This window comes from Hemitrygon akajei, chromosome 19, assembly GCF_048418815.1.
Source record: "Hemitrygon akajei chromosome 19, sHemAka1.3, whole genome shotgun sequence".
Taxonomy (NCBI): domain Eukaryota; kingdom Metazoa; phylum Chordata; class Chondrichthyes; order Myliobatiformes; family Dasyatidae; genus Hemitrygon; species Hemitrygon akajei.
Genome location: NC_133142.1, coordinates 59,874,361 through 59,897,958, shown reverse-complemented (window position 1 = coordinate 59,897,958; position 23,598 = coordinate 59,874,361). Strand labels below are relative to the sequence as shown.

The window sequence follows — 23,598 nt, the reverse complement described above, 5'->3', positions numbered from 1 at the left end:
CAGCATTGCCGGGACCGCTCGAAGCAATACTTGGACAGATGCTGCCGTGATGTTTTTCTTGTCTGACACCTGGAATTCTGCTCTTTCAGCTGTCATCAGGACCAAGCCGGGCACCAAGAAGCAGGTTACTGCTGAATGAGATTGTTTGTCATTGAATCTTGCTGATTATCGGGAGTAATCTTTCACCAACATGTTTCCCAAAGTTCTCATTCTGGGGATAGACAATGCATGGAGTGTAATGAGCTAGACAATGAAAGACTCAGAACTCAGACTGCAGGTCTACCACTGTGCACACACAGATCCCATCTACGGACCAGCTGATTTTTACTGATCATTGCATATGTGAAAGGAAGTGAATCCATGTTGGGAACGTAAAGTAATGAATCACAACTGTCCTTCAAACATTTCATTTTATCCTTGTACCTTAGCAATGTGGGAATGACATTCATTTCAAGGTTTAATGGGACTCATCAGTTTGAGCTTCTAATGTGTGGCAGAACACATACATCATTAAAGACATCATTTCTATGAAGGACCACCTTCAAACAAAAATTAACCTCCCCCACGTTTACTGAGGTGACACTATTCCAAGGGCGGCTGCCACCACAAACAGGATGTCAGTTAACAGCTGTTAACATCATTTCACACACCAACTGCAACAAAGGGTAAAAGGAACTCTGTAAAACACCAAGCTTTCCTGAAGTTGCCACAGAGAACTCAGCATGGGCTCAGATTATGTGAACAAATCTGAGAAAAATCCTCATGTAGATCTGAGAAATAACCTGATCCCTGAACCTTCACAATTACCAACTGCCTATATTCAACTTTCACCTCAGGAATATGTTTGCTGTGTCACTTCCAGAAGAGTATAAATGTTTTCAGTCTGTTGAATTGGTCAGGAAAAATCCTTCACTCATGAAACAGCCATTTCATGAAAAATAATGACACTCTGGCGCAGCATAAAACTGTCACACATTGAGACCCAATTTATTAATTTGAAAGCACCACAATACCGAGACACCAAGTGCCTAAAGGAAAACTTTCCAAAGAAAACCTCTGGATATTAACAAAATCAAGGGATGAGCAGCCATTCGAGCACCAAGGTAAAATAAAAATCTTATGTTAATGGCAAAGCCGGGCAAAGAGCTGACTGGTCTCCTGCTCCTTCTCTTTCTAATGTTTTCATTGCCAGTGATGCCAATCTGATGTTAAGGGAACAAGTGGATGTTAACAAATGCGACCTGTGTGTTATGGTTATTCAGCTAACAAAAATTCACCCTCACATTCACTAATCACTACCCATAAATCTGAGTACAGAATTCACTCACAGAATCAATGGGAAAAAGCAAATAAATGAACAGGAATTTAATGTTTTTCAATCTGCATCTCTTGATTCATAGATGACATGAATTTGAATTATGAAAACTTATAGAACCAGGTTTGAATGGGCAATTTCAACTCATCTGTAAGAAAGGTTTTCCTTGACTAAACAGTTCATGAATTGCTATCAAGAAAAAAGTTAAGACTGTTGTATCAGGTAGGTAATCAAATAATCATGAATTGTTTTTGCAGATCAGGTCTGCTAGTGTCTGTTTGTTGACCAGAAATGGAAGTAGGTGTCCGTGTCAGTCATTCAGTCTCTCAAACTTGATTCATCTTTCAATAAGACTCTGGTTGAACTTCTACCTTAATTATACCTTCATGCTCTGTGCCCTGATTCTATTGGTATCTGAAAATCAGTTGATCTTAAAATAATCATTGATTATACACCCATGATTCTAAGGTATAGAATTCCAAATAACCTTGAATCAAAAAAAAGTCTCCATTTAGTTCTAAATAGTCACCAGCTGTAGGATTAAAATATTTGGAGAGGGTGGGATTTAAGTTCTGGAATATTCATCCAAGGGAAACTGTCTCTCTAACATTTACCCTAATATCCTTCTTGTGAATTTTATAGGTCAACTTTTAATTCTTCTATATTGAAGGGAATTACTCTCCACAATAAGGCAACTCAGCCATCTTAGCAATGGCAAGCTTCTTCAGAGCTGTGCACAATATTCCATGCACAGCATTACCATTATTAGATAAGCTTCTTTTCTGATGTTGCATGAAGCTTGAAGAAAACATGATGAATGTCTACTTTGGCTGCTAACATGACGATGTTGCCAGGAATTATAGGGAGAGAGTAGGCAGACTGGGAACTTAATCCTTGGAGCTAGGGGACTGAGGAGTGACCTTGTAAAATCATAAGTGGCACAGAAAGGGTGAATGCATGCAGCATTTTCCCCAGGGAAATGGAACCAAAAACTAAGGGGCATAGGTTTAAGATGAGAGGGGAAAATTTAAAAGAAACTTATGAGTTGTGTGCTTGTTTAGAGAACTAATAATTTTTCTATAGATGCTGGGGGAATGCGAGTTTACATTACCCAACTCCTCACTCTCATTGGCAAGGTTACACTAACCAACTCCTCACTCTCGTTGACAAGGTTACACTAACCAATTCCCCACTCTCGTTGACAAGGTTGCACTACCCAACTCCTGACTCTTGTTGGCAAGGTTACACTAACCAACTCCTCACTCCCGTTGACAAGATTACACTACCCAACTCCTCACTCCCATTGACAAGGTTACACTACCCAATTCCTCACTCTCGTTGGCAAGGTTACACTACCCAACTCCTCACTCTCGTTGGCAAGGTTACACTACCCAACTCCTCACTCTCGTTGACAAGGTTACACTAACCAACTCCTCACTCTCGTTGGCAAGGTTACACTACCCAACTCCTCACTCCCATTGACAAGGTTACACTACCCAATTCCTCACTCTCGTTGGCAAGGTTACACTACCCAACTCCTCACTCTCGTTGGCAAGGTTACACTACCCAACTCCTCACTCTCGTTGACAAGGTTACACTAACCAACTCCTCACTCTCGTTGGCAAGGTTACACTACCCAACTCCTCACTCTCGTTGACAAGGTTACACTAACCAACTCCTCACTCTTGGAGACAAGGTTACACTACCCAACTCCTGACTCTCGTTGGCAAGGTTACACTACCCAACTCCTGACTCTTGTAGACAAGGTTACACTAACCAACTCCTGACTCTCGTTGACAAGGTTACACTACCCAACTCCTCACTCTCGTTAACAAGGTTACACTAACCAACTCCTCACTCTCGTTGACAAGGTTACACTAACCAACTCCTCACTCTCGTTGACAAGATTGCACTACCCAACTCCTGACTCTTGTAGACAAGGTTACACCACCCAACTCCTGACTCTTGTTGGCAAGGTTACACTACCCAACTCCTCACTCCCGTTGACAAGATTACACTACCCAACTCCTCACTCCCATTGGCAAGGTTACACTACCCAACTCCTGACTCTTGTTGGCAAGGTTACACTAACCAACTCCTCACTCCCGTTGACAAGGTTACACTAACCAACTCCACACTCCCGTTGACAAGGTTGCACTAACCAACTCCACACTCCCGTTGACAAGGTTGCACTACCCAACTCCTGACTCTTGTAGACAAGGTTACACTACCCAACTCCTCACTCTCGTTGACAAGGTTACACTAACCAACTCCTCACTCCCGTTGGCAAGGTTACACTACCCAACTCCTCACTCCCGTTGACAAGGTTGCACTAACCAACTCCACACTCCCGTTGACAAGGTTACACTACCCAACTCCTGACTCTTGTAGACAAGGTTACACTAACCAACTCCTGACTCTCGTTGACAAGGTTACACTACCCAACTCCTCACTCTCGTTAACAAGGTTACACTAACCAACTCCTCACTCTCGTTGACAAGGTTACACTAACCAACTCCTCACTCTCGTTGACAAGATTGCACTACCCAACTCCTGACTCTTGTAGACAAGGTTACACTACCCAACTCCTCACTCTCGTTGACAAGGTTGCACTAACCAACTCCACACTCCCGTTGACAAGGTTGCACTACCCAACTCCTGACTCTTGTAGACAAGGTTACACTACCCAACTCCTCACTCTCGTTGACAAGGTTACACTAACCAACTCCTCACTCTCGTTGACAAGGTTACACTAACCAACTCCTCACTCCCGTTGGCAAGGTTACACTACCCAACTCCTCACTCTCGTTGACAAGGTTACACTACCCAACTCCTCACTCTCGTTGACAAGGTTACACTAACCAACTCCTCACTCCCGTTGGCAAGGTTACACTAACCAACTCCTCACTCTCGTTGACAAGGTTACACTAACCAACTCCTCACTCCCGTTGGCAAGGTTACACTACCCAACTCCTCACTCTCGTTGACAAGGTTACACTACCCAACTCCTCACTCTCGTTGACAAGGTTACACTAACCAACTCCTCACTCCCGTTGGCAAGGTTACACTAACCAACTCCACACTCCCGTTGACAAGGTTGCACTAACCAACTCCACACTCCCGTTGACAAGGTTGCACTACCCAACTCCTGACTCTTGTAGACAAGGTTACACTACCCAACTCCTCACTCTCGTTGACAAGGTTACACTACCCAACTCCTCACTCCCGTTGACAAGGTTGCACTAACCAACTCCACACTCCCGTTGACAAGGTTACACTACCCAACTCCTGACTCTTGTAGACAAGGTTACACTAACCAACTCCTGACTCTCGTTGACAAGGTTACACTACCCAACTCCTCACTCTCGTTAACAAGGTTACACTAACCAACTCCTCACTCTCGTTGACAAGGTTACACTAACCAACTCCTCACTCTCGTTGACAAGATTGCACTACCCAACTCCTCACTCCCGTTGACAAGGTTACACTACCCAACTCCTGACTCTTGTAGACAAGGTTACACCACCCAACTCCTCACTCCCGTTGACAAGGTTGCACTAACCAACTCCACACTCCCGTTGACAAGGTTACACTAACCAACTCCTCACTCTCGTTGACAAGATTGCACTAACCAACTCCACACTCTCGTTGACAAGGTTGCACTAACCAACTCCTCACTCTCGTTGACAAGGTTACACTAACCAACTCCTCACTCTCGTTGACAAGATTGCACTAACCAACTCCACACTCTCGTTGACAAGGTTGCACTAACCAACTCCACACTCCCGTTGACAAGGTTACACTAACCAACTCCTCACTCTCGTTGACAAGATTGCACTAACCAACTCCACACTCCCGTTGACAAGGTTACACTAACCAACTCCTCACTCTCGTTGACAAGATTGCACTAACCAACTCCACACTCCCGTTGACAAGGTTGCACTAACCAACTCCACACTCCCGTTGACAAGGTTACACTAACCAACTCCTCACTCCCGTTGACAAGGTTGCACTAACCAACTCCACACTCCCGTTGACAAGGTTACACTAACCAACTCCTCACTCTCGTTGACAAGATTGCACTACCCAACTCCTCACTCCCGTTGACAAGGTTACACTACCCAACTCCTGACTCTTGTAGACAAGGTTACACTAACCAACTCCTCACTCCCGTTGGCAAGGTTACACTACCCAACTCCTCACTCTCGTTGACAAGGTTACACTACCCAACTCCTCACTCCCGTTGGCAAGGTTACACTACCCAACTCCTCACTCCCGTTGACAAGGTTGCACTAACCAACTCCTCACTCCCGTTGACAAGGTTGCACTAACCATCTCCACACTCCCGTTGACAAGGTTACACTACCCAACTCCACACTCCCGTTGACAAGGTTACACTACCCAACTCCTCACTCCCGTTGACAAGGTTGCACTAACCAACTCCACACTCCCGTTGACAAGGTTACACTACCCAACTCCTCACTCCCGTTGACAAGGTTGCACTAACCAACTCCACACTCCCGTTGACAAGGTTACACTACCCAACTCCTGACTCTTGTAGACAAGGTTACACTAACCAACTCCTGACTCTCGTTGACAAGGTTACACTACCCAACTCCTCACTCTCGTTAACAAGGTTACACTAACCAACTCCTCACTCTCGTTGACAAGGTTACACTAACCAACTCCTCACTCTCGTTGACAAGATTGCACTACCCAACTCCTCACTCCCGTTGACAAGATTGCACTACCCAACTCCTCACTCCCGTTGACAAGGTTGCACTAACCAACTCCTGACTCTTGTAGACAAGGTTACACTACCCAACTCCTCACTCTCGTTGACAAGGTTACACTACCCAACTCCTCACTCTCGTTGACAAGGTTGCACTACCCAACTCCTCACTCTCGTTGACAAGGTTACACTACCCAACTCCTCACTCCCGTTGACAAGATTGCACTACCCAACTCCTGACTCTTGTAGACAAGGTTACACCACCCAACTCCTCACTATCGTAGACAAGGTTACACTACCCAACTCCTCACTCTCGTTGACAAGGTTACACTAACCAACTCCTCACTCCCGTTGGCAAGGTTGCACTAACCAACTCCTCACTCTCGTTGGCAAGGTTACACTACCCAACTCCTGACTCCCATTGACAAGGTTACACTACCCAATTCCTCACTCTCGTTGGCAAGGTTACACTACCCAACTCCTCACTCCCATTGACAAGGTTACACTACCCAATTCCTCACTCTCGTTGGCAAGGTTACACTACCCAACTCCTCACTCTCGTTGGCAAGGTTACACTACCCAACTCCTCACTCTCGTTGGCAAGGTTACACTACCCAACTCCTCACTCTCGTTGACAAGGTTACACTAACCAACTCCTCACTCTCGTTGACAAGGTTGCACTACCCAACTCCTCACTCTCGTTGACAAGGTTACACTACCCAACTCCTCACTCCCGTTGACAAGGTTGCACTAACCAACTCCTCACTCCCGTTGGCAAGGTTACACTACCCAACTCCTCACTCCCGTTGGCAAGGTTACACTACCCAACTCCTCACTCTCGTTGACAAGGTTACACTAACCAACTCCTCACTCTCGTTGACAAGGTTACACTACCCAACTCCTCACTCCCGTTGACAAGGTTGCACTAACCAACTCCTCACTCCCGTTGACAAGGTTGCACTAACCAACTCCACACTCCCATTGACAAGATTGCACTAACCAACTCCTCACTCTCGTTGACAAGGTTACACTACCCAACTCCTCACTATCGTTGGCAAGGTTACACTAACCAACTCCTCACTCTCGTTGACAAGGTTACACTACCCAACTCCTCACTCCCGTTGACAAGGTTGCACTAACCAACTCCTCACTCCCGTTGACAAGGTTGCACTAACCAACTCCACACTCCCATTGACAAGATTGCACTAACCAACTCCTCACTCTCGTTGACAAGGTTACACTACCCAACTCCTCACTATCGTTGGCAAGGTTACACTAACCAACTCCTCACTCTCGTTGGCAAGGTTACACTACCCAACTCCTCACTCCCGTTGACAAGGTTGCACTAACCAACTCCACACTCCCATTGACAAGGTTGCACTACCCAACTCCTGACTCTTGTTGGCAAGGTTACACTACCCAACTCCTCACTCCCGTTGACAAGATTACACTACCCAACTCCTCACTCTCGTTGACAAGGTTGCACTACCCAACTCCTCACTCCCGTTGACAAGGTTACACTACCCAACTCCTCACTCCCGTTGACAAGGTTGCACTACCCAACTCCTCACTCCCGTTGACAAGGTTGCACTAACCAACTCCACACTCCCGTTGACAAGGTTACACTACCCAACTCCTCACTCCCGTTGACAAGGTTGCACTAACCAACTCCACACTCCCGTTGACAAGGTTACACTACCCAACTCCTGACTCTTGTAGACAAGGTTACACTACCCAACTCCTCACTCTCGTTGACAAGGTTGCACTACCCAACTCCTCACTCCCGTTGACAAGGTTACACTACCCAACTCCTCACTCTCGTTGACAAGGTTGCACTAACCAACTCCACACTCCCGTTGACAAGGTTACACTAACCAACTCCTGACTCTTGTAGACAAGGTTACACTACCCAACTCCTCACTCTCGTTGACAAGGTTGCACTACCCAACTCCTCACTCCCGTTGACAAGGTTACACTACCCAACTCCTCACTCCCGTTGACAAGGTTACACTACCCAACTCCTCACTCCCGTTGACAAGGTTGCACTAACCAACTCCTCACTCCCGTTGACAAGGTTGCACTAACCAACTCCTCACTCCCGTTGACAAGGTTGCACTAACCAACTCCACACTCCCGTTGACAAGGTTACACTACCCAACTCCACACTCCCGTTGGCAAGGTTGCACTACCCAACTCCTCACTCTCGTTGGCAAGGTTGCACTACCCAACTCCTCACTCCCGTTGACAAGGTTGCACTACCCAACTCCTGACTCTTGTTGGCAAGGTTGCACTACCCAACTCCTCACTCCCATTGACAAGGTTGCACTACCCAACTCCTCACTCTCGTTGGCAAGGTTGCACTACCCAACTCCTCACTCCCGTTGACAAGGTTGCACTACCCAACTCCTCACTATCGTTGACAAGGTTGCACTACCCAACTCCTGACTCTTGTTGGCAAGGTTACACTAACCAACTCCACACTCCCGTTGACAAGGTTGCACTAACCAACTCCTCACTCCCATTGACAAGGTTGCACTACCCAACTCCTCACTCCCGTTGACAAGGTTGCACTAACCAACTCCTCACTCCCGTTGACAAGGTTACACTAACCAACTCCTCACTCTCGTTGACAAGGTTACACTACCCAACTCCTCACTCTCGTTGACAAGGTTACACTACCCAACTCCTCACTCCCGTTGACAAGGTTACACTACCCAACTCCTCACTCTCGTTGACAAGGTTACACTACCCAACTCCTCACTCTCGTTGACAAGGTTGCACTACCCAACTCCACACTCCCATTGACAAGGTTACACTACCCAACTCCTCACTCCCGTTGACAAGGTTGCACTAACCAACTCCTCACTCCCGTTGACAAGGTTACACAACCCAACTCTTCACTCTCATTGGCGAGGTTACACTAACCAACTCCTACTCTCGTTGAATTTGGACTTTCGATAATGTATTAGTCACTTCGCTGGTTGTAGACAAATCGATTGCCACACTTGACTGTACAGCAGCAACCGCCACACATCACATTTTAAAAAGGGTGTCTTGATGTAAGTACCTTTATCGTGCAGCCTTTAAAGATTCACACCATCGTATGTGAACATGGCCTTTCAACAAACAGCATCATTTAAAGCAGAAAAAATTCATTTTAATGAGTACATTTCAGTGTATGTGTACACTCCTGCTCCATTCTCTGCCTTACAAAGTATCCAACCACTCTCTAAATCTCAGAGCAATATTTTCTACACCACAACTCAGGCCCTGTGGCATTACCAAAAGGAGATTTGATAAGCAATATTATGTGAGCCATTAATTAGCTCAAGCTTTGTATCCTTAACCAATACAACACTTTAAAATTATACAAATCTCTTACCCTAGTAAGTTTATTTTTAGAAGCTAATTAATTGGGAAGACACAAAGACTAGCATCTGGAGTGTGACATGCGCTTGGGATCTTTGTCCAGCTATCTCTCAAGTAACGTCAGGGCTGAGGCAGCTGGGACTGCGGGGGTATTTCAGAGAGGGTAGTGTACTTCCTGCATGCATCTCCTCTCCAACACATTCAGCAGCAGGGATTTCCAGGTGATTTGCTATCCAAGTATTAAAGCAGAGCCAATCCTGCAGAGCTGTTGATAACACTCAGCATTAGATTGCTCCACATCAGAATCAGTGAACACCTCTCAGTCACCTCCTTTCAAATACTGTTTCCGTAATATTTCATTTTGATTCGGGCTTCTTGCACTTGTGATTAATTGATGCTCACTTTACCGCATCCCTGATCACATCCCTGTAACTAGGCAACCAGAAAGGGACTCACTACAGGTGGGATATGAGTTCTCTGAGCTGACACGCATTGTATCGTTCTGCTAGACATTCATCATCCAGCATTTTCAGGTCATTATTTTCTGCAATAGACGCTGCCCCAAGGTTACAAACGCCCGATACATGGACACACCTACGTACGCACAAGCTCCGTAATATGATTAACCTTAAAGACCGACATTTGTGTATATGTTCACTCCTTCAAATGGCAGAAATTATTTCCCCTCTCTCTCCACTTTTAGTTACCAGTCTTTCAAAACAGTCTTCTTGCTTTCAGTGCCATTCATTATAATACTGTGGAGATAAGGTCACCATAGTGAGTGGCTTTTGTGTACAAAACCCACTGTGGACAAAATCGACACAAAGACACCTGTAAAAACAAACCCCATTTGTTATGAAGAGAAGGTCTCTACAGGAACTTGTGAAGACTAAACCATCACATCCTAAAAATTTCTGAACTCCAGCCTTAGTTAATTCAATTTCATACAGTGTGTGTTTTTTATCTTTTCTGTTTGCTCGTGACCTCATCCTCCTGTCGTGACCTCACCCTCCTGTCGTGACCTCATCCTCCTGTCGTGACCTCACCCTCCTGTTGTGACCTCACCCTCCTGTCGTGCCCTCATCCTCCTGTCGTGACCTCACCCTCCTGTTGTGACCTCACCCTCCTGTCGTGCCCTCACCCTCCTGTCGTGACCTCATCCTCCTGTCGTGCCCTCACCCTCCTGTCATGACCTCATCCTCCTGTCGTGACCTCACCCTCCAGTCGTGACCTCACCCTCCTGTCGTGCCTTCACCTTCCTGTCGTGACCTCACCCTTCTGTTATGCCTCACACTCCTGTCGTGACCTCACCCTCCTGTTATGCCCTCACCCTCCTGCTATGCCCTCTTCAACTCAGATTCAACTGACCCTGCCCTTTTGAGGTCATCTACAAATTTGACCAGTTTCAATTGACCATCTGAATCTAAGTCATTAATGTAAATTAGAAACTGCAACTTCAATACTCATATTTTCTCCCTCAAAGATTAACTGAATTTAGATTTCTTCAATAAATTTCTAACAAGGGTTTGTATGATCATATCATAAAGTTCCTCAACAGAAACATGGACTTTAATTAGCGATAAATACCTCAGTTCTTCCTGTTGCATCGCTGGTAGGTGGTTAGGAAGGTTTCCCTCACCCCCGCCCCTTTGATCCTTCAACACAGGACCCCCCACCCCCGAACTGTGTCCTGAGCCCCTTCCTCTACTCCCTGTGTACCACAACTGTGTTGCCATGCACAGCTCCAATCTGCTGATCAAATTTGCAGAAGACAGGACATTGATAGGCCTTATTTCCAACAATGATGAGACAGTCTACAAAGGAGAAGTCAACACCCTGACACAGTGGTGCCAAGAAAACAACCTCTCCCTCAACATTGAAAAATGAAGGAGTTGATCGTAGATTGCAGGACGAACAGAGACAGGCTAACCCCCATTGACATCAATGGGACTGTAGTTGAGAAGATGAGTAGTTTCAAATTCCTCAGTATACACATCACAGAGGATCTCACCTGGACTGTACAAACTGGTTATGTGGTGAAAAAAGCACAACAGCACCTCTTTCACCTCAGAAGGCTGAAGAAGTTTGGCATGAGTCCCTAAATCCCCAAGACTTTCTACAGGGGCACCATCTGACTGGCCGTGTCACTGCCTGGTATGGCAATTGCAGGGCACTGCAGGGAGTGGTACAGCACCCGTGGATATGAACTTTCCTCTATTCAGGACATTTACAGCAGTAGGTGTGTTAAAAGGGCCTGCAGGATCATCAGGGACTCCAGCCACCCCAACCACAAACTGTTTCAGCTGCTACTGTCTGGCAAACGGTACCACAGCATTGTTGTTGTTGTTCGTCCTTCGGAGTCGAAGACAACCACGACTTCTGTCAGGTGGAGGGTTTGTGACTGTGGATCCGGAGGTGACTGGTGAGGCCAATCCGGGCCCTGAAAGCTCGCCCACATGTGGGACACATGAGGGTAGGTGCTGCAGTGGAAGTGGAGGTAGCTCGAGCCTTGCGCGCGGCGCGTTTCCTGTGAGCCTCTGCGGTGCGTCTGATTTCTGCTGCATACGCTCCTTCAGTGGTCCTGCTCCACCAGGTTGGGCGGTCCAGAGCAAGTGATTCCCAGCTACTGGGATTGATGTTGAGGTCTTTGAGGGACACTTTGAGGCAGTCTTTGAAACGTTTCTTCTGCCCTCCAACTGAGCGCTTGCCCTGGCTCAGCTCTCCATACAGCAGCTGTTTTGATAGCCGACTGTCAGACATCCTGACGACATGGCCAGCCCATCTGGCTTGGGCTTTCTGTAGGAGGGTGTAGACGCTGTGGGTGCTAGCCTGCTCCAGGACCTCCGTGTCTGGGACTTTGTCCTGCCATCGTACGTGGAGAAGTCTGCGGAGGCAGCTCAAGGCCACAGTATTAAGGCCGGACCAACAGGATCCGGGACAGCTTCTTTCACCAGGCCATCAGATTGATCAATGCACATTGATCTGATTGCATATCGAACTGTACATACATGTATACAAAACAGTTATGTATACAATCTTAGTGTTTGGGCAATATCCTCCCACATTTCCCTTCCTTATTGCTTGTACAGTACGATAGAGTCGCAAAAAAAAACTTTTACACCCTTGGATGTAAGAAATAAAATAAAAACAAATACAGTTTCAAGATGTCTCGTGAGTTTTCACTGCTTTCAAACCCTCATGGTAACTCACAGACTTTTTACTTCTTTACATGTCCACTTTAAGCTCCAGGGAATCAGTATATTGAATGACCGTGTCCTGGGTCTAGCACATCAGTACAATCATAAGGAAAGTACCTTAACTTTCATAGGAGGTTATGGAGGTTCAGGTTGTCATCAAACATTCTAACAGACTACTGCAGATGTACTAGTCGCACCATGATCTGATGCAGCATTTCAAATCTGAAAGAACATAAGAAGCTGTAGAGCAGAGGTTGCCAGCATTTTCCATGCCATGGAGCCTTCCCATTAACCAAGGTTTCTTTGGACCTCAGGTTGGGAACCCTGCTTTAGAGAGTAGTACACACAGTCTAATAGATCATGAACACATGCAACCCTACTATCAGAAGTACCTACAGGAGGTACTGTGTCAAGAAGGCAATGTTCATCTTTAAAGATGCCCAGAATCTAGGCCATGTCATCTTCTCACAGCTACACTCAGACAAGAGTCTGAAGTCCCACACCATCAGCTTCAAAAACACCTACTTCCCTTCAATTAATCATTTCCTGGAACAACCAACACAACCCTGATTATCTGTGCATATGTGTACTTCTGCATATGACAACAAACTCAACTTTGCACTTCAATCCACCACCATAAAAGAAGGAGGCAATGCTAATATTGGCACATTCTTCCACCCATGTCTGCCAATAAGATCTCTCCAACACATTTCTATGTTCATCCACGTGAGATAAACTCCTTCCTCTAATCAGTGGAAGGATTAAAGTTACTTTGAATTTGAACACTTATTTCTCACACCAAAATATTCTAAAGAAGCTGCTGGTAAGCACCCTTCAAGAACTTTCAATCCATTTGGTGAGCTTTTTATTCAATCGGGGACATACACATCATTCATTCCCTGCATGCACGTGTGTGTATACGAAAACATGGAGAACATGGCATGATTATAACGGGATTTCTGTAAAAAAGAACCTAAGAATACGGTTGATAAGGCCTATGGGAACCAGGTGGGAGAGAATATAATGAGGGTTTTGTTGTACAAGAGAGTATGCGGTATGCATGGTAGTGCTGTAACTGCATCCATTCTCTACTGTGGCCACTCCTCCCTCACTCCATGCCCAGCTCTTCTCTCAGATGGAGTGAAGGGTAAAGTGAGCAGGCATGCTTGCCTGTGCAGATTATTGCAAAAAGGCCATGCACAAATGCATCTGACATGACAGAAGTATGAGGAAGATGGAGCATGGAGTGAGTTGTGTACAGAGTGAGCTGTGTGGAGTGTGGAGTGAGTCATTTGTAAAGTGCACAAGGTACATAGAGCACATGAAGAGTAAGTGTGTGTGTGTGTGTGTGTGTGTGTGCGTGCGTGCGTGCGTGCGTGCGTGCGCACGCGCACACACACACTCTCTCAGGGCTGCAACGTGACACTCTCTCAGGACTGCAATGTGACACTGTCTCGGGGCTGTAATGTGACACCTTATAAATTACAGAGAAAGGTTGAACAAGTTAGGTCTTTATTCTTTGGAGCATAGAAGGTTGAGGGGGGATTTGATAGAGGTATTTAAAATTATGAGGGGGATAGATAGAGTTGACGTGGATAGGCTTTTTCCATTGAGAGTAGGAGAGATTCAAACAAGAGGCCATGAGTTGAGAGTTAAGGGGCAAAAGTTTAAGGGTAACACGAGGGGAACTTCTTTACCCAGAGAGTGGTAGCTGTGTGGAATGAGCTTCCAGTAGAAGTAGTAGAGGCAGGTTCAATTTTTCATTTAAAAAAAAATTGGATAGGTATATGGACAGGAAAGGAATGGAGGGTTATGGGCTGAGTGCAGGTAGGTGGGACTAGGTGAGAGTAAGCGTTCAGCACGGACTAGAAGGGCCGAGATGACCTGTTTCTGTGCTGTAATTGTTATATGGTTATACCATCTCAGGGCTGTAATGTAACACTGTCTCGGGGCTGTAACGAGACACTGTCTTGAGCTGCAATGTGATACTGTCTCAAGGCTGCAGGTGTGGAAGCTATTTAATTTGGTGGGTGTGAATTGGGGATATTTAAGGAGGAGAGAGCAGTTGAGATTACTGGCATGACATTGCATGTGTTTGAGAAAGATTGCAAGCCTCAGTTGACAAGGCATGATGAAGCTGTCTATGCATGTGACTGTAAGTCTGCTTGTATGCGTGTGCACATTAGAGCTTTATTCTGTAGTATGATTGTGATTTGCATAACAAGTTTGCTGGCAAACACATTTTGGTTGAAGATTAGAAGACTGCCTACAAATCTAACTGCACGTATCAATAACTCTGCAGTGCAGCTTCCTGGTAGACAGAGGTTTGCTGCTTGCCATTGCAAGGAAGGCAAATCACTGGAATAATAATGACATCTGACAGAATGGTACTGCTTTAGAATGTTGGTCTGTGTGTTTCTAGCTTTTCGCTAAAGGGACAAATCAGTCTTTACAGATGAAATGAACCTTTTCACAATTGCTTTGAAGAACTTTCAAAAATTTCCCTGGAGTGTCTCAGTGAGGGCACAGAATTGATATTTGAAATTCAAAGCTTTCAGGGGCTTCACCACATTGCTAATTAGTTTTGCCCCTCAAACTGTGATTGAGGTCATTTTTGGATGGAAGAACGAACAAACTGCAAAATGATCTTTCGAAAATTATTCTTGCTTTCTTTTTCCCTGGAGGTGCTGCCTACCTTAAAGGACAGTAAAAGCTGTAATTCACAAACATCGCATATTCAATGCTTGCTCTTTACGTGGCAGGTTCATAAATGGGTAGTTTATTAAGGGCCAATGCTGTTTTCTTCTTTTATCCATTTTGGTGGAGATCAGTGAGAGACTAGTAAATACTGTCCTCTTAAATGACGTAAAAACTTTTGATAAGAGCTTTGTCTTTGTAGAAGAATGAGGGGAGACTTGATAGAGGTATATAAAATTATGATGGGTATAGATAGAGTGAATGCAAGCAGGCTTTTTCCACTGAGGCTAGGGGAGAAAAAAACCAGTGGACATGAGTTAAGGGTGAAGGGGGAAAAGTTTAAAGGGAACATTAGGGGGGGGCTTCTTCACACAGAGAGTGGTGGGAGTGTGGAATGAGCTGCCAGATGAAGTTGTAAATGCGGGCTCATTTTTAACATTTAAGAAAATCTTGGACAGGTACATGGACGAGAGGTGTATGGAGGGATATGGGCAGAAAAACGGTTTGGCATAGCCAAGAAAGGCCAAAAGGCCTGTTTCTGCGCTGTAATGTTCTATGGTAAGAGGTTCCACTGCAAAACTGATGCATCAGGTACATGAAGAATGAGGAGGGATCTCTTTGAAACCTATCAAATATGGAAAGATCTAGATTAAGTGGACATGAAGAGGATGTTTCCTTCCATGTGGGAGCCTAAGACCAGATAGCACAAGACACAAGAACAGAGATGAAGAGGAATTTATTTAGCCAAGGAAGCATAGTCATTGTGTATATTTCAAATGGAGATCGATGGGTTCTTGATTAGTAAGGGTGCTAGTTGTTATGGAGGGAAGGCAGGAGAATGAGATTGAAAGGGAAAAATAAATCAGCCATGATTGAATGGTGGAGCAGACTCAATGGGCCAAATGGCCTAATTCTGCTGCTGTGTCTCATGGCTTATGGGCTTAAATCAGTGCTTAATCGACTGGATTGAGAACCAGCTGCCAAGATGAAGGTAAAATAAGAGTTATAACTGATTGTAGATTTGTTTCAAGACCAGTCACCAGTGACATCTCATAGGACTGATCTAGTTGTAGATATTGAGGTCATGATTTAAAAGTTTACAGATCAGTGACAGAATTAGGACTGCCGTCAGCTTCAGGTGGAAATGTATTGAAAGAATTGAGTTATGTCTGGCAAGTGATGTTTAGCTAGGATGAGCATAAAACTCAAAATAGATTCCACCTCTTCTACAAAAATCACCTAAAGAGGTTAGGGGAAAAATGGACGATTTTCACAGCTTGACATCTAAGGGTATTTCAATAATGTTGTGATATTACAATGGGAGTAATCAGTAAAATTGAGACATTACAATGGGAGTAATCAGAATACCCGGGTACAGTTTTTTATTTACACAATTTGTCTTCTTTTGCACATTGGATATTTGTCTGTCTTTGTTCATGTAGTTTTTTTCATTAGTTCTACTGTATTTCTATATTTTCTTATAAACTCCTGTAAAAATGAATCTCAAAGTAGCACATGGTGACATCTATGTACTTTGATAATTAACTTTGTCTTTGACTGTTGAGGACAAACTATTATTTAATCCTTATACAAGACTTGACGAATCTTCACTTGGAATATTGCACTGGCCTCAGGGCTCTCATATCACGAATACTGCTCAAACTCCAAAACAGGGCAAGAAATCACCAGGCTAATTCCCAGTGTAAATTGCCTTCGTTTTCAAAATAGACTAACAGAGTTGGAATCTTGGAAAAAAAAATAGGGTTTAAGAGATGTTTCACCCATGGTCTTCATACATTTTCCAGTCCTTGACCCAGAGCTTTGTGGGTTACAGAACATCCTATTACCCACCCAATTATTGCTTAACTTTAATGCCTCTATGGTCCATTTAGGTAGCATGGTCCAGATCTCCACCACACTCTGATTCTCTCTAATTATTCTACTCATGATCATAAATCTGTGACCTCTGTGCAAAAGGAAATGGCTCCCTCCTATTAATTCTGGCTAGGCCTCTTAATCACCTCAGGTGAATTTCCCATTAGTCTTCCCTGTCCCAGAGAAAACTGACCTTCCCTTTCAATCTTTTCTCTCAATTAAACCTTCAATCCTTGTAACATCCCTGATGTAGTAATGCAGGGGTGGCAAAACTATGGCATGAGTGTCCAAGATGACACATCCAGAAGTTTTGTTGGCACTGAGCATGCAAGTCTACTTCTTGGTTCTTTAACAATCAGCCAAAATAAAAAGCGTATAATGACTATACTATCCTTAGTGTCAAATGAAACAGCGAATGGTTCAGTGATATACAATGTTAGAGAATCTCAGCTAGAGAGAATGGTACTTTCCCTTTTGCCTATTTTCTCGAAAAAGAAAAAAAAATCAAAACACACGAGTTTTTTTTAGAAGATTATCGCCAATTGGTCACACACCCTCAAACAACTTCACCCCTGGACCAGACTATTTGCAGAAAGTGAGCTGTGGTCTATCCAGTGTTGTACAGAACACCTGTCATGAATTTCCATTAGTACATTCATAGGAAAGCGGGGCTTTGTCAGGCCTAAAAGGATGATAAATTAGGCTTAATCATCTACATAACTCAAGGGAGGGATTCCCTAAGTTTGTGACCTGAAAAATAGATCTTCACCTCAGCTAGGTCAAGGTACAGTTTAGAGCGCTCTGAGAATTAAATCACAATTTACACAAATTATCTCAAATTTGAGAGGCGGTTTAGCTTCAATCTTGAATTAGAAGTAACAGAGTTATGCTGCATGGGAATAGCCCTTCAGCCTAGCTTGTCCAACCAACCAAGGTATCTTCAAGAGTTACTCCCACTTGTATATGTTTGGCCCATATCCCTCTAAACCTTCCCTATCCATGCATCTGTGTAAATGCCATTTTACACATTGTAAAATAGACCATAAGATATAGGAGCAGAAGTAGGCCATTTGTCCCATCACACCTGCTCTGCCATTCAATCATGGGCTGATCCAATTCTTCCAGTCATCCCCACTCCCCTGCCTTCTCCCCATACCATTTGATGCCCTGGCTAATCAAGAACCTATCTATCTCTGCCTTAAATGCACCCAGTGACTTGGCCTCCATAGCCGCTAGAGGCAACAAATTGCACAGGTTTACTAAATTTACCCTGACTAAAGTAATTTATCCGCATCTCTGTTCTAAATGGACATCCTTCAATCCTGAAGTCATGCCCTCTTGTCCTAGACTCCCTACCATGGAAAATAACTTTGCCAGATCTAATCTGTTCAGGCCTTTTAACATTCGGAATGTTTCTACGAGATTCCCCCCCCCAAAAAAAATTCTCCCGAACACCAGAGAATACAGCCCAAGAGCTGCCAGACATTCCTCATATGGTAACTCTTTCATTCCTGCAATCATTAATTGTACCTGTCTCTACTACTTCCTCTGGCAGCTCATTCCAAATACCCACCACCATCATTACCCATATTTCCCAATGTAAGTCACCAGTGGAGTTTTGCTATGGTGATGGTGGTATTACAGATTTTAACAACTCTGTGCTAAATATAAACATCATCACAAACTACACACAAATTGTAAAATCGTGGAATAACACATCAAGCAGGCATTGAGTCCATCACCATACCCACGCCCGTGTTTTGGTGTTGGTGTCTCTTTCACCGTACTCCTCATGCCCACCACCAAGTTTCTTTGGACAACCACACTGCAAGGACCTTATTTCACTGTTCTGTCACTGATCTTCTACAGGGAACTACAGCTGTCCTTTACTGCAATGTGTGAAATAAATGGTTACGACAGCTTTCTGTTACAAAGTCAATTTTACAGAGAGGTCTGCACAGGTGTAAATTTAAAATCCTACATGAAAACTACAGACACTGAACAAAACAAACCCAAGCCACAGTACATATAATTCTCCTGATCCAACAAGCATAGCTCCCGTACCTAATAAAGTGTATGTTGATGGTCTTCTGCTCCTGTTGTCCACCCACTTCACGGCTCAACGTGTTGTGTATTGTAGATGCTCTTCTGCACATCTCATGGTTAGAATTAATGTCAGCTTGAACCAGTCTGGCCATTCTCCGCCAACCTCTCTCATTAACAAGGCATTTTCACCCATAGAACTGCCACTCACTGGATGTTTATTGTTTTCATACCATTCTCTGTAAACCCTAGAGACCGTTGTGTTTGAAAATCCCAGGAGATCAGTTTCTGTCTTACTCAGATCTGGCACCAACAAACATTCTACAGTCAACGTCGTTTAAATCACACTTTTCCCCATTCTGACATTTGATCTGAACATCTGAATCTCTTGCCATGTCTGCATTCTTTTATTCATTGAGTTGCTCCCATGTGATTGTCTGATTAGACAACAAGCAGGTGCAAACACGAGGAAATCTGCAGATGCTGGAAATTCAAACAACGCACACAAAATGCTGGTGGAACACAGCACGTCCTCCCAGGCAAAATCTATAGACAGGAATAAACAGCTGATGTTTTGGGTCTGGGTTTGGAAAGGAAGGGGTAAGAAGCCAGAATAAGAGGAGGCAGAGGGGAAAGAGTTCAAGCTGGCAAGTGATGGGTGAAGCCAGGTGAGGAGAAAGGTGGGTGGGAGGGGGGGATTAGATGAAATGAGAAGCTGCAAGGTGATGGGGGCAAAGATGAAGGGCTGAAGAATTCGGAACCTGATAGGAGAGGAGAGTGGATCAAGCGTGAAAGGAAAGGAGGAGGGGCACAAGAGAGAGGTGATGGAAAGGTGAGAAGAAGAGAAGGGGTGAGAAACTACAGGAAGTTAGAAAATGTGTTCACGCCAGTGTTGGAAACCGTCTAGACGGAATGTAAGGTGCTGTTCCTCAACCCAAGAGTGGCCTCATCATGGCAGTAGAGGAGGACATGGACCAAGAGGGGAGATCTCATTGAAATTTATTGACCATTGAAGGGCCTAGAGAGAGTGGATATGAAGAGGATGTTTCCTATAGTGGGGGCCTAGGACCAGAGGACTCAGCCTTAGAATAGAAGGTCATCCATTTGGAACAGAGGTGAGGAGGAATTTCTTTTGCCAAAGGGTGGTGAATCTGTGGAATTCATTCCCATAGTCGGCTGTGGAGACCATATTTCTGAGTATATTTAAAGAAGATTGCTAAGAGTGTCAAAAGTTACAGGGAGAAGGCAGGAGAGCTAGGTTGAGAGGGATAATAAATCAGCCATGATGGAATGGCAGAGCAGACTCGATGGGCCAAATGACCTAATTCTGCTCCTATGTCTTATGGTCTTATGTTTGAATGATAAGTAGAATTAAAACATGCCATTCATAGTCTGGTAGCATTAAGTACACATTCTGAGCTAGATAGGGTACCGAAGGGACCAAAGTTTGATGGCCCATAGCAATCTGACACTGACTGCACAGTCTAAGTGTATGCCTGACTCAAACTGAACTCCCTTCAATAGTAACCTGGCTCTGATTTAAAACACAAACAAGTGCCACTGTGTAAATTGGAACAAAAATTGCAGATGCCGAATGACTAAATAAATAAAGAAAATGTTGGAAGAACTCTGCAAACCAAGCTGCACCCATGGGGAAAGAAACAAAACAGATGTTCTGGGTCAAGGACCCTTCACCAGAAGTGGAAGTGAGAAAACTAGTATCTTTTAAATTGCAGAGAGAATGGCAAAGGACAAGGAGAACCAATGAATGTCTATGAAAGATGTACGAGGGGTGATTGATAAGTTTGTGGCCTAAGGTAGAAGGAGATGAGTTATAAAGCTCTCGTACATGCACATGCAGTTCAACTCTTTGAGTGATTATACAGGAAGTTTGAAGTTAATAACATCTTCTACCTTAGGCCATGAACTTATTAATCACCCCGATGAGTTATTAACTTCCAACTTTCTGCATAACCACTCAAAGAGTTGAACTGCATGTGCATGTAACGAGAGCTGTATAACTCATCTCCTTCTACCTTGGGCCACAAACTTATCAATCACCCCTGCTGTGGACACTTTCTGAAGGTCCAAAATCCGTATGCTCCACGACCGCTGGACTAAGTGTGTAAATGTAGGAGGGGACTATGTTGAAAAATAAATGTGCTAGGTTTTCTAAAATTGACTCCTTCTACCTTAGGCCATGAACTTAACAATCACCCCTCATAGACCAAAGTACAGTTGTTAAGGTAAAAATCAATTTTAAAAAAATATTAATTTTAAAATATGAGCTATCAACCCATGTACACTACCTCACTATTTCTTTCTTTCTTTTTACTTTGTTTTGGCACTACTAATTTAATATATATTTTTTTGTAATTTATAGGCTTTTATTGTGTATTGTAATGTACTGCTGCCGCTAACAACAAATTTCCCAAGATATGCCAGCGATATTAAATCTGATTTTGAGTCCATTAATCCTATCAATGCCCTCATAATTTAATAAACCTCCTTAAGGACACCTTTCAGTCTCCTATACTTCACTGAGAATAAACCCAGTCAATCCAATCTCTCCCCATAATCAATGCCTTTCATCCCAGGCAACATCCTAGTGAATTGCTTCTATCCCCTCTCTGCTGATACAATATCCTTTCTGTAGTGTAGTCACCACAAGTGTACACAATATTCCAAATGCAGCCTGACCAATGTTTTGTACAGCTGCAACTCAAGGCCTCAGCTTATGAAGGCAAGCATACCAAGCACCTTCTTCACCACCCCATCCACCTGCATTATCAGTTTCAGCATGCTATGGACTTGCATCCTACGGTCCCTCTGTGCATCAACACTCCTGACTTCTCTGCCATTTACTCTAGGTCATTTGATGTTTCAAAATGTGTTACCTTACACTTGTCTCATTTAAATTCCAGCCACCACTGCTCCACCCAATTTTCCACTGATCTATGTCCCTCTGTATCCTTTCACTATCTTCTTCGCCATTTGCTACTTATATCATTCTCGCATTGTCTTCAAACTGTTAATCAATCCAAGATGAGGTATTGTTCCTTCAGCTTACATTGGCTTTTTGAATGTACAAGTCCAAGGAAAGAGGTCACTGCAAGTGAAGAAAAGAATGGAACAGACTGGACACAGAGCTGACCCTGAAGATTGAACAGAGATGTTTTGCAAAGTGATTAACCAATCTATGTTTGGTTCCTCCAACACAAAGGACGCCATGACACAAAATACACAAGTGAGAAGAAATGAAAGTGACTTACAAGTTCACCTGGAAGAACTGTTTGGGTCCCTAGATGGTGGGAAGTGGTAAAAGGTCAGGTTTTGCACATCTGGGGGCAATGAGAATTGGGGAGGTTGGACATGATGGAAGCATGAGCCAGGGAGTTGTAGAGTGAATAGTACTTCTGGAATGCTGTAGGGGAGAGAAAGAGAAGATGTTTTGGAGTTTAAATTTTATTGGAGATGGCAGAACTTGGAAATGAGTACCATGGAAGGTGAGGACCTACTGTGAGAATAGATATACAAGGAATGGGGATATGACCAAACCCCATTTGTCTGAGATGTAGGATTCGGGTGGAGATGTAGCTGAAATAGCTGTGAGAATTGCTATTGTTATAAAATCATAGAGTCACAGAACATTACAACACAGAAATAGGCCCTTCAGCCCATCTAGTCTGTGTCAAACAATTAATCTGCTTAGTCCCATAGACTTACACCCAGACCATAATCTTCCATATCCCTCCCATCCATTTATCCTTCTAAATTGCTCTTAAATGTTGAAATGCTTATGATGTGTGTTGGCATCCTCTAAATTGGGTGATTCAGATGTAAAGAAAAGAGAAATCTAAGATGAAGTAGGCTAAGAGAAAGTGGAAGGACAACAGGCATTAGTAGCAATATTTCAACTTCTATATATTAAAAGAAGGCAAGGATACACTAATCAATGCACCAGTAAAAGAGTTGAGACTGAGGGTCTGGATATGTTCCCACATTTCGAACAAAAAGGAAGGCCTCCCCTTTGAGTTGGAGGAAGTGGATGATGTCGATGGAGAAGTGTTTCAGTATGTTCAGCCAGGCAAATCAACTTTAAGTTTAATTATCATTCAACCATATATGGCCAAATGAAACAGAGTTCCTCTGGGGTCAAGGTCCAAAACACATTACCAACAACACCTAGCACAAATAGCACATATGGCTAAGATTTCAGAAAAATGATACAGCCAGAATCCCTGAATGGCATTACTGTAGATTTATGATCCAGCTTGTTCTTCCAACAAGTGAACACTAGAGAGCAGCACCGAGCAGACACTAGAGCGCAGCACCAAGCAAACACTGGAGAGCAGCACTGAGCAGACACT

The 23,598-nt window shown here is 44.1% G+C and overlaps 1 protein-coding gene and 1 long non-coding RNA gene across 7 annotated transcripts in view; one reads left to right on the top strand and one right to left on the bottom strand.

Annotated features, from left to right (window-relative positions):
* cacna2d2a (calcium channel, voltage-dependent, alpha 2/delta subunit 2a) overlaps positions 1-23,598 on the bottom strand; it is a 904,752-nt gene that overhangs the window by 718,977 nt on the left and 162,177 nt on the right. The window lies entirely within an intron of this gene.
* The window catches only part of LOC140741971 (uncharacterized), a 236,104-nt gene continuing 212,517 nt past the window's right edge, over positions 12-23,598 (top strand). Inside the window, exon 1 of the long non-coding RNA XR_012102180.1 lies at positions 12-124. This is a non-coding gene — a long non-coding RNA (uncharacterized lncRNA). The remainder of the gene's footprint in view (positions 125-23,598) is intronic.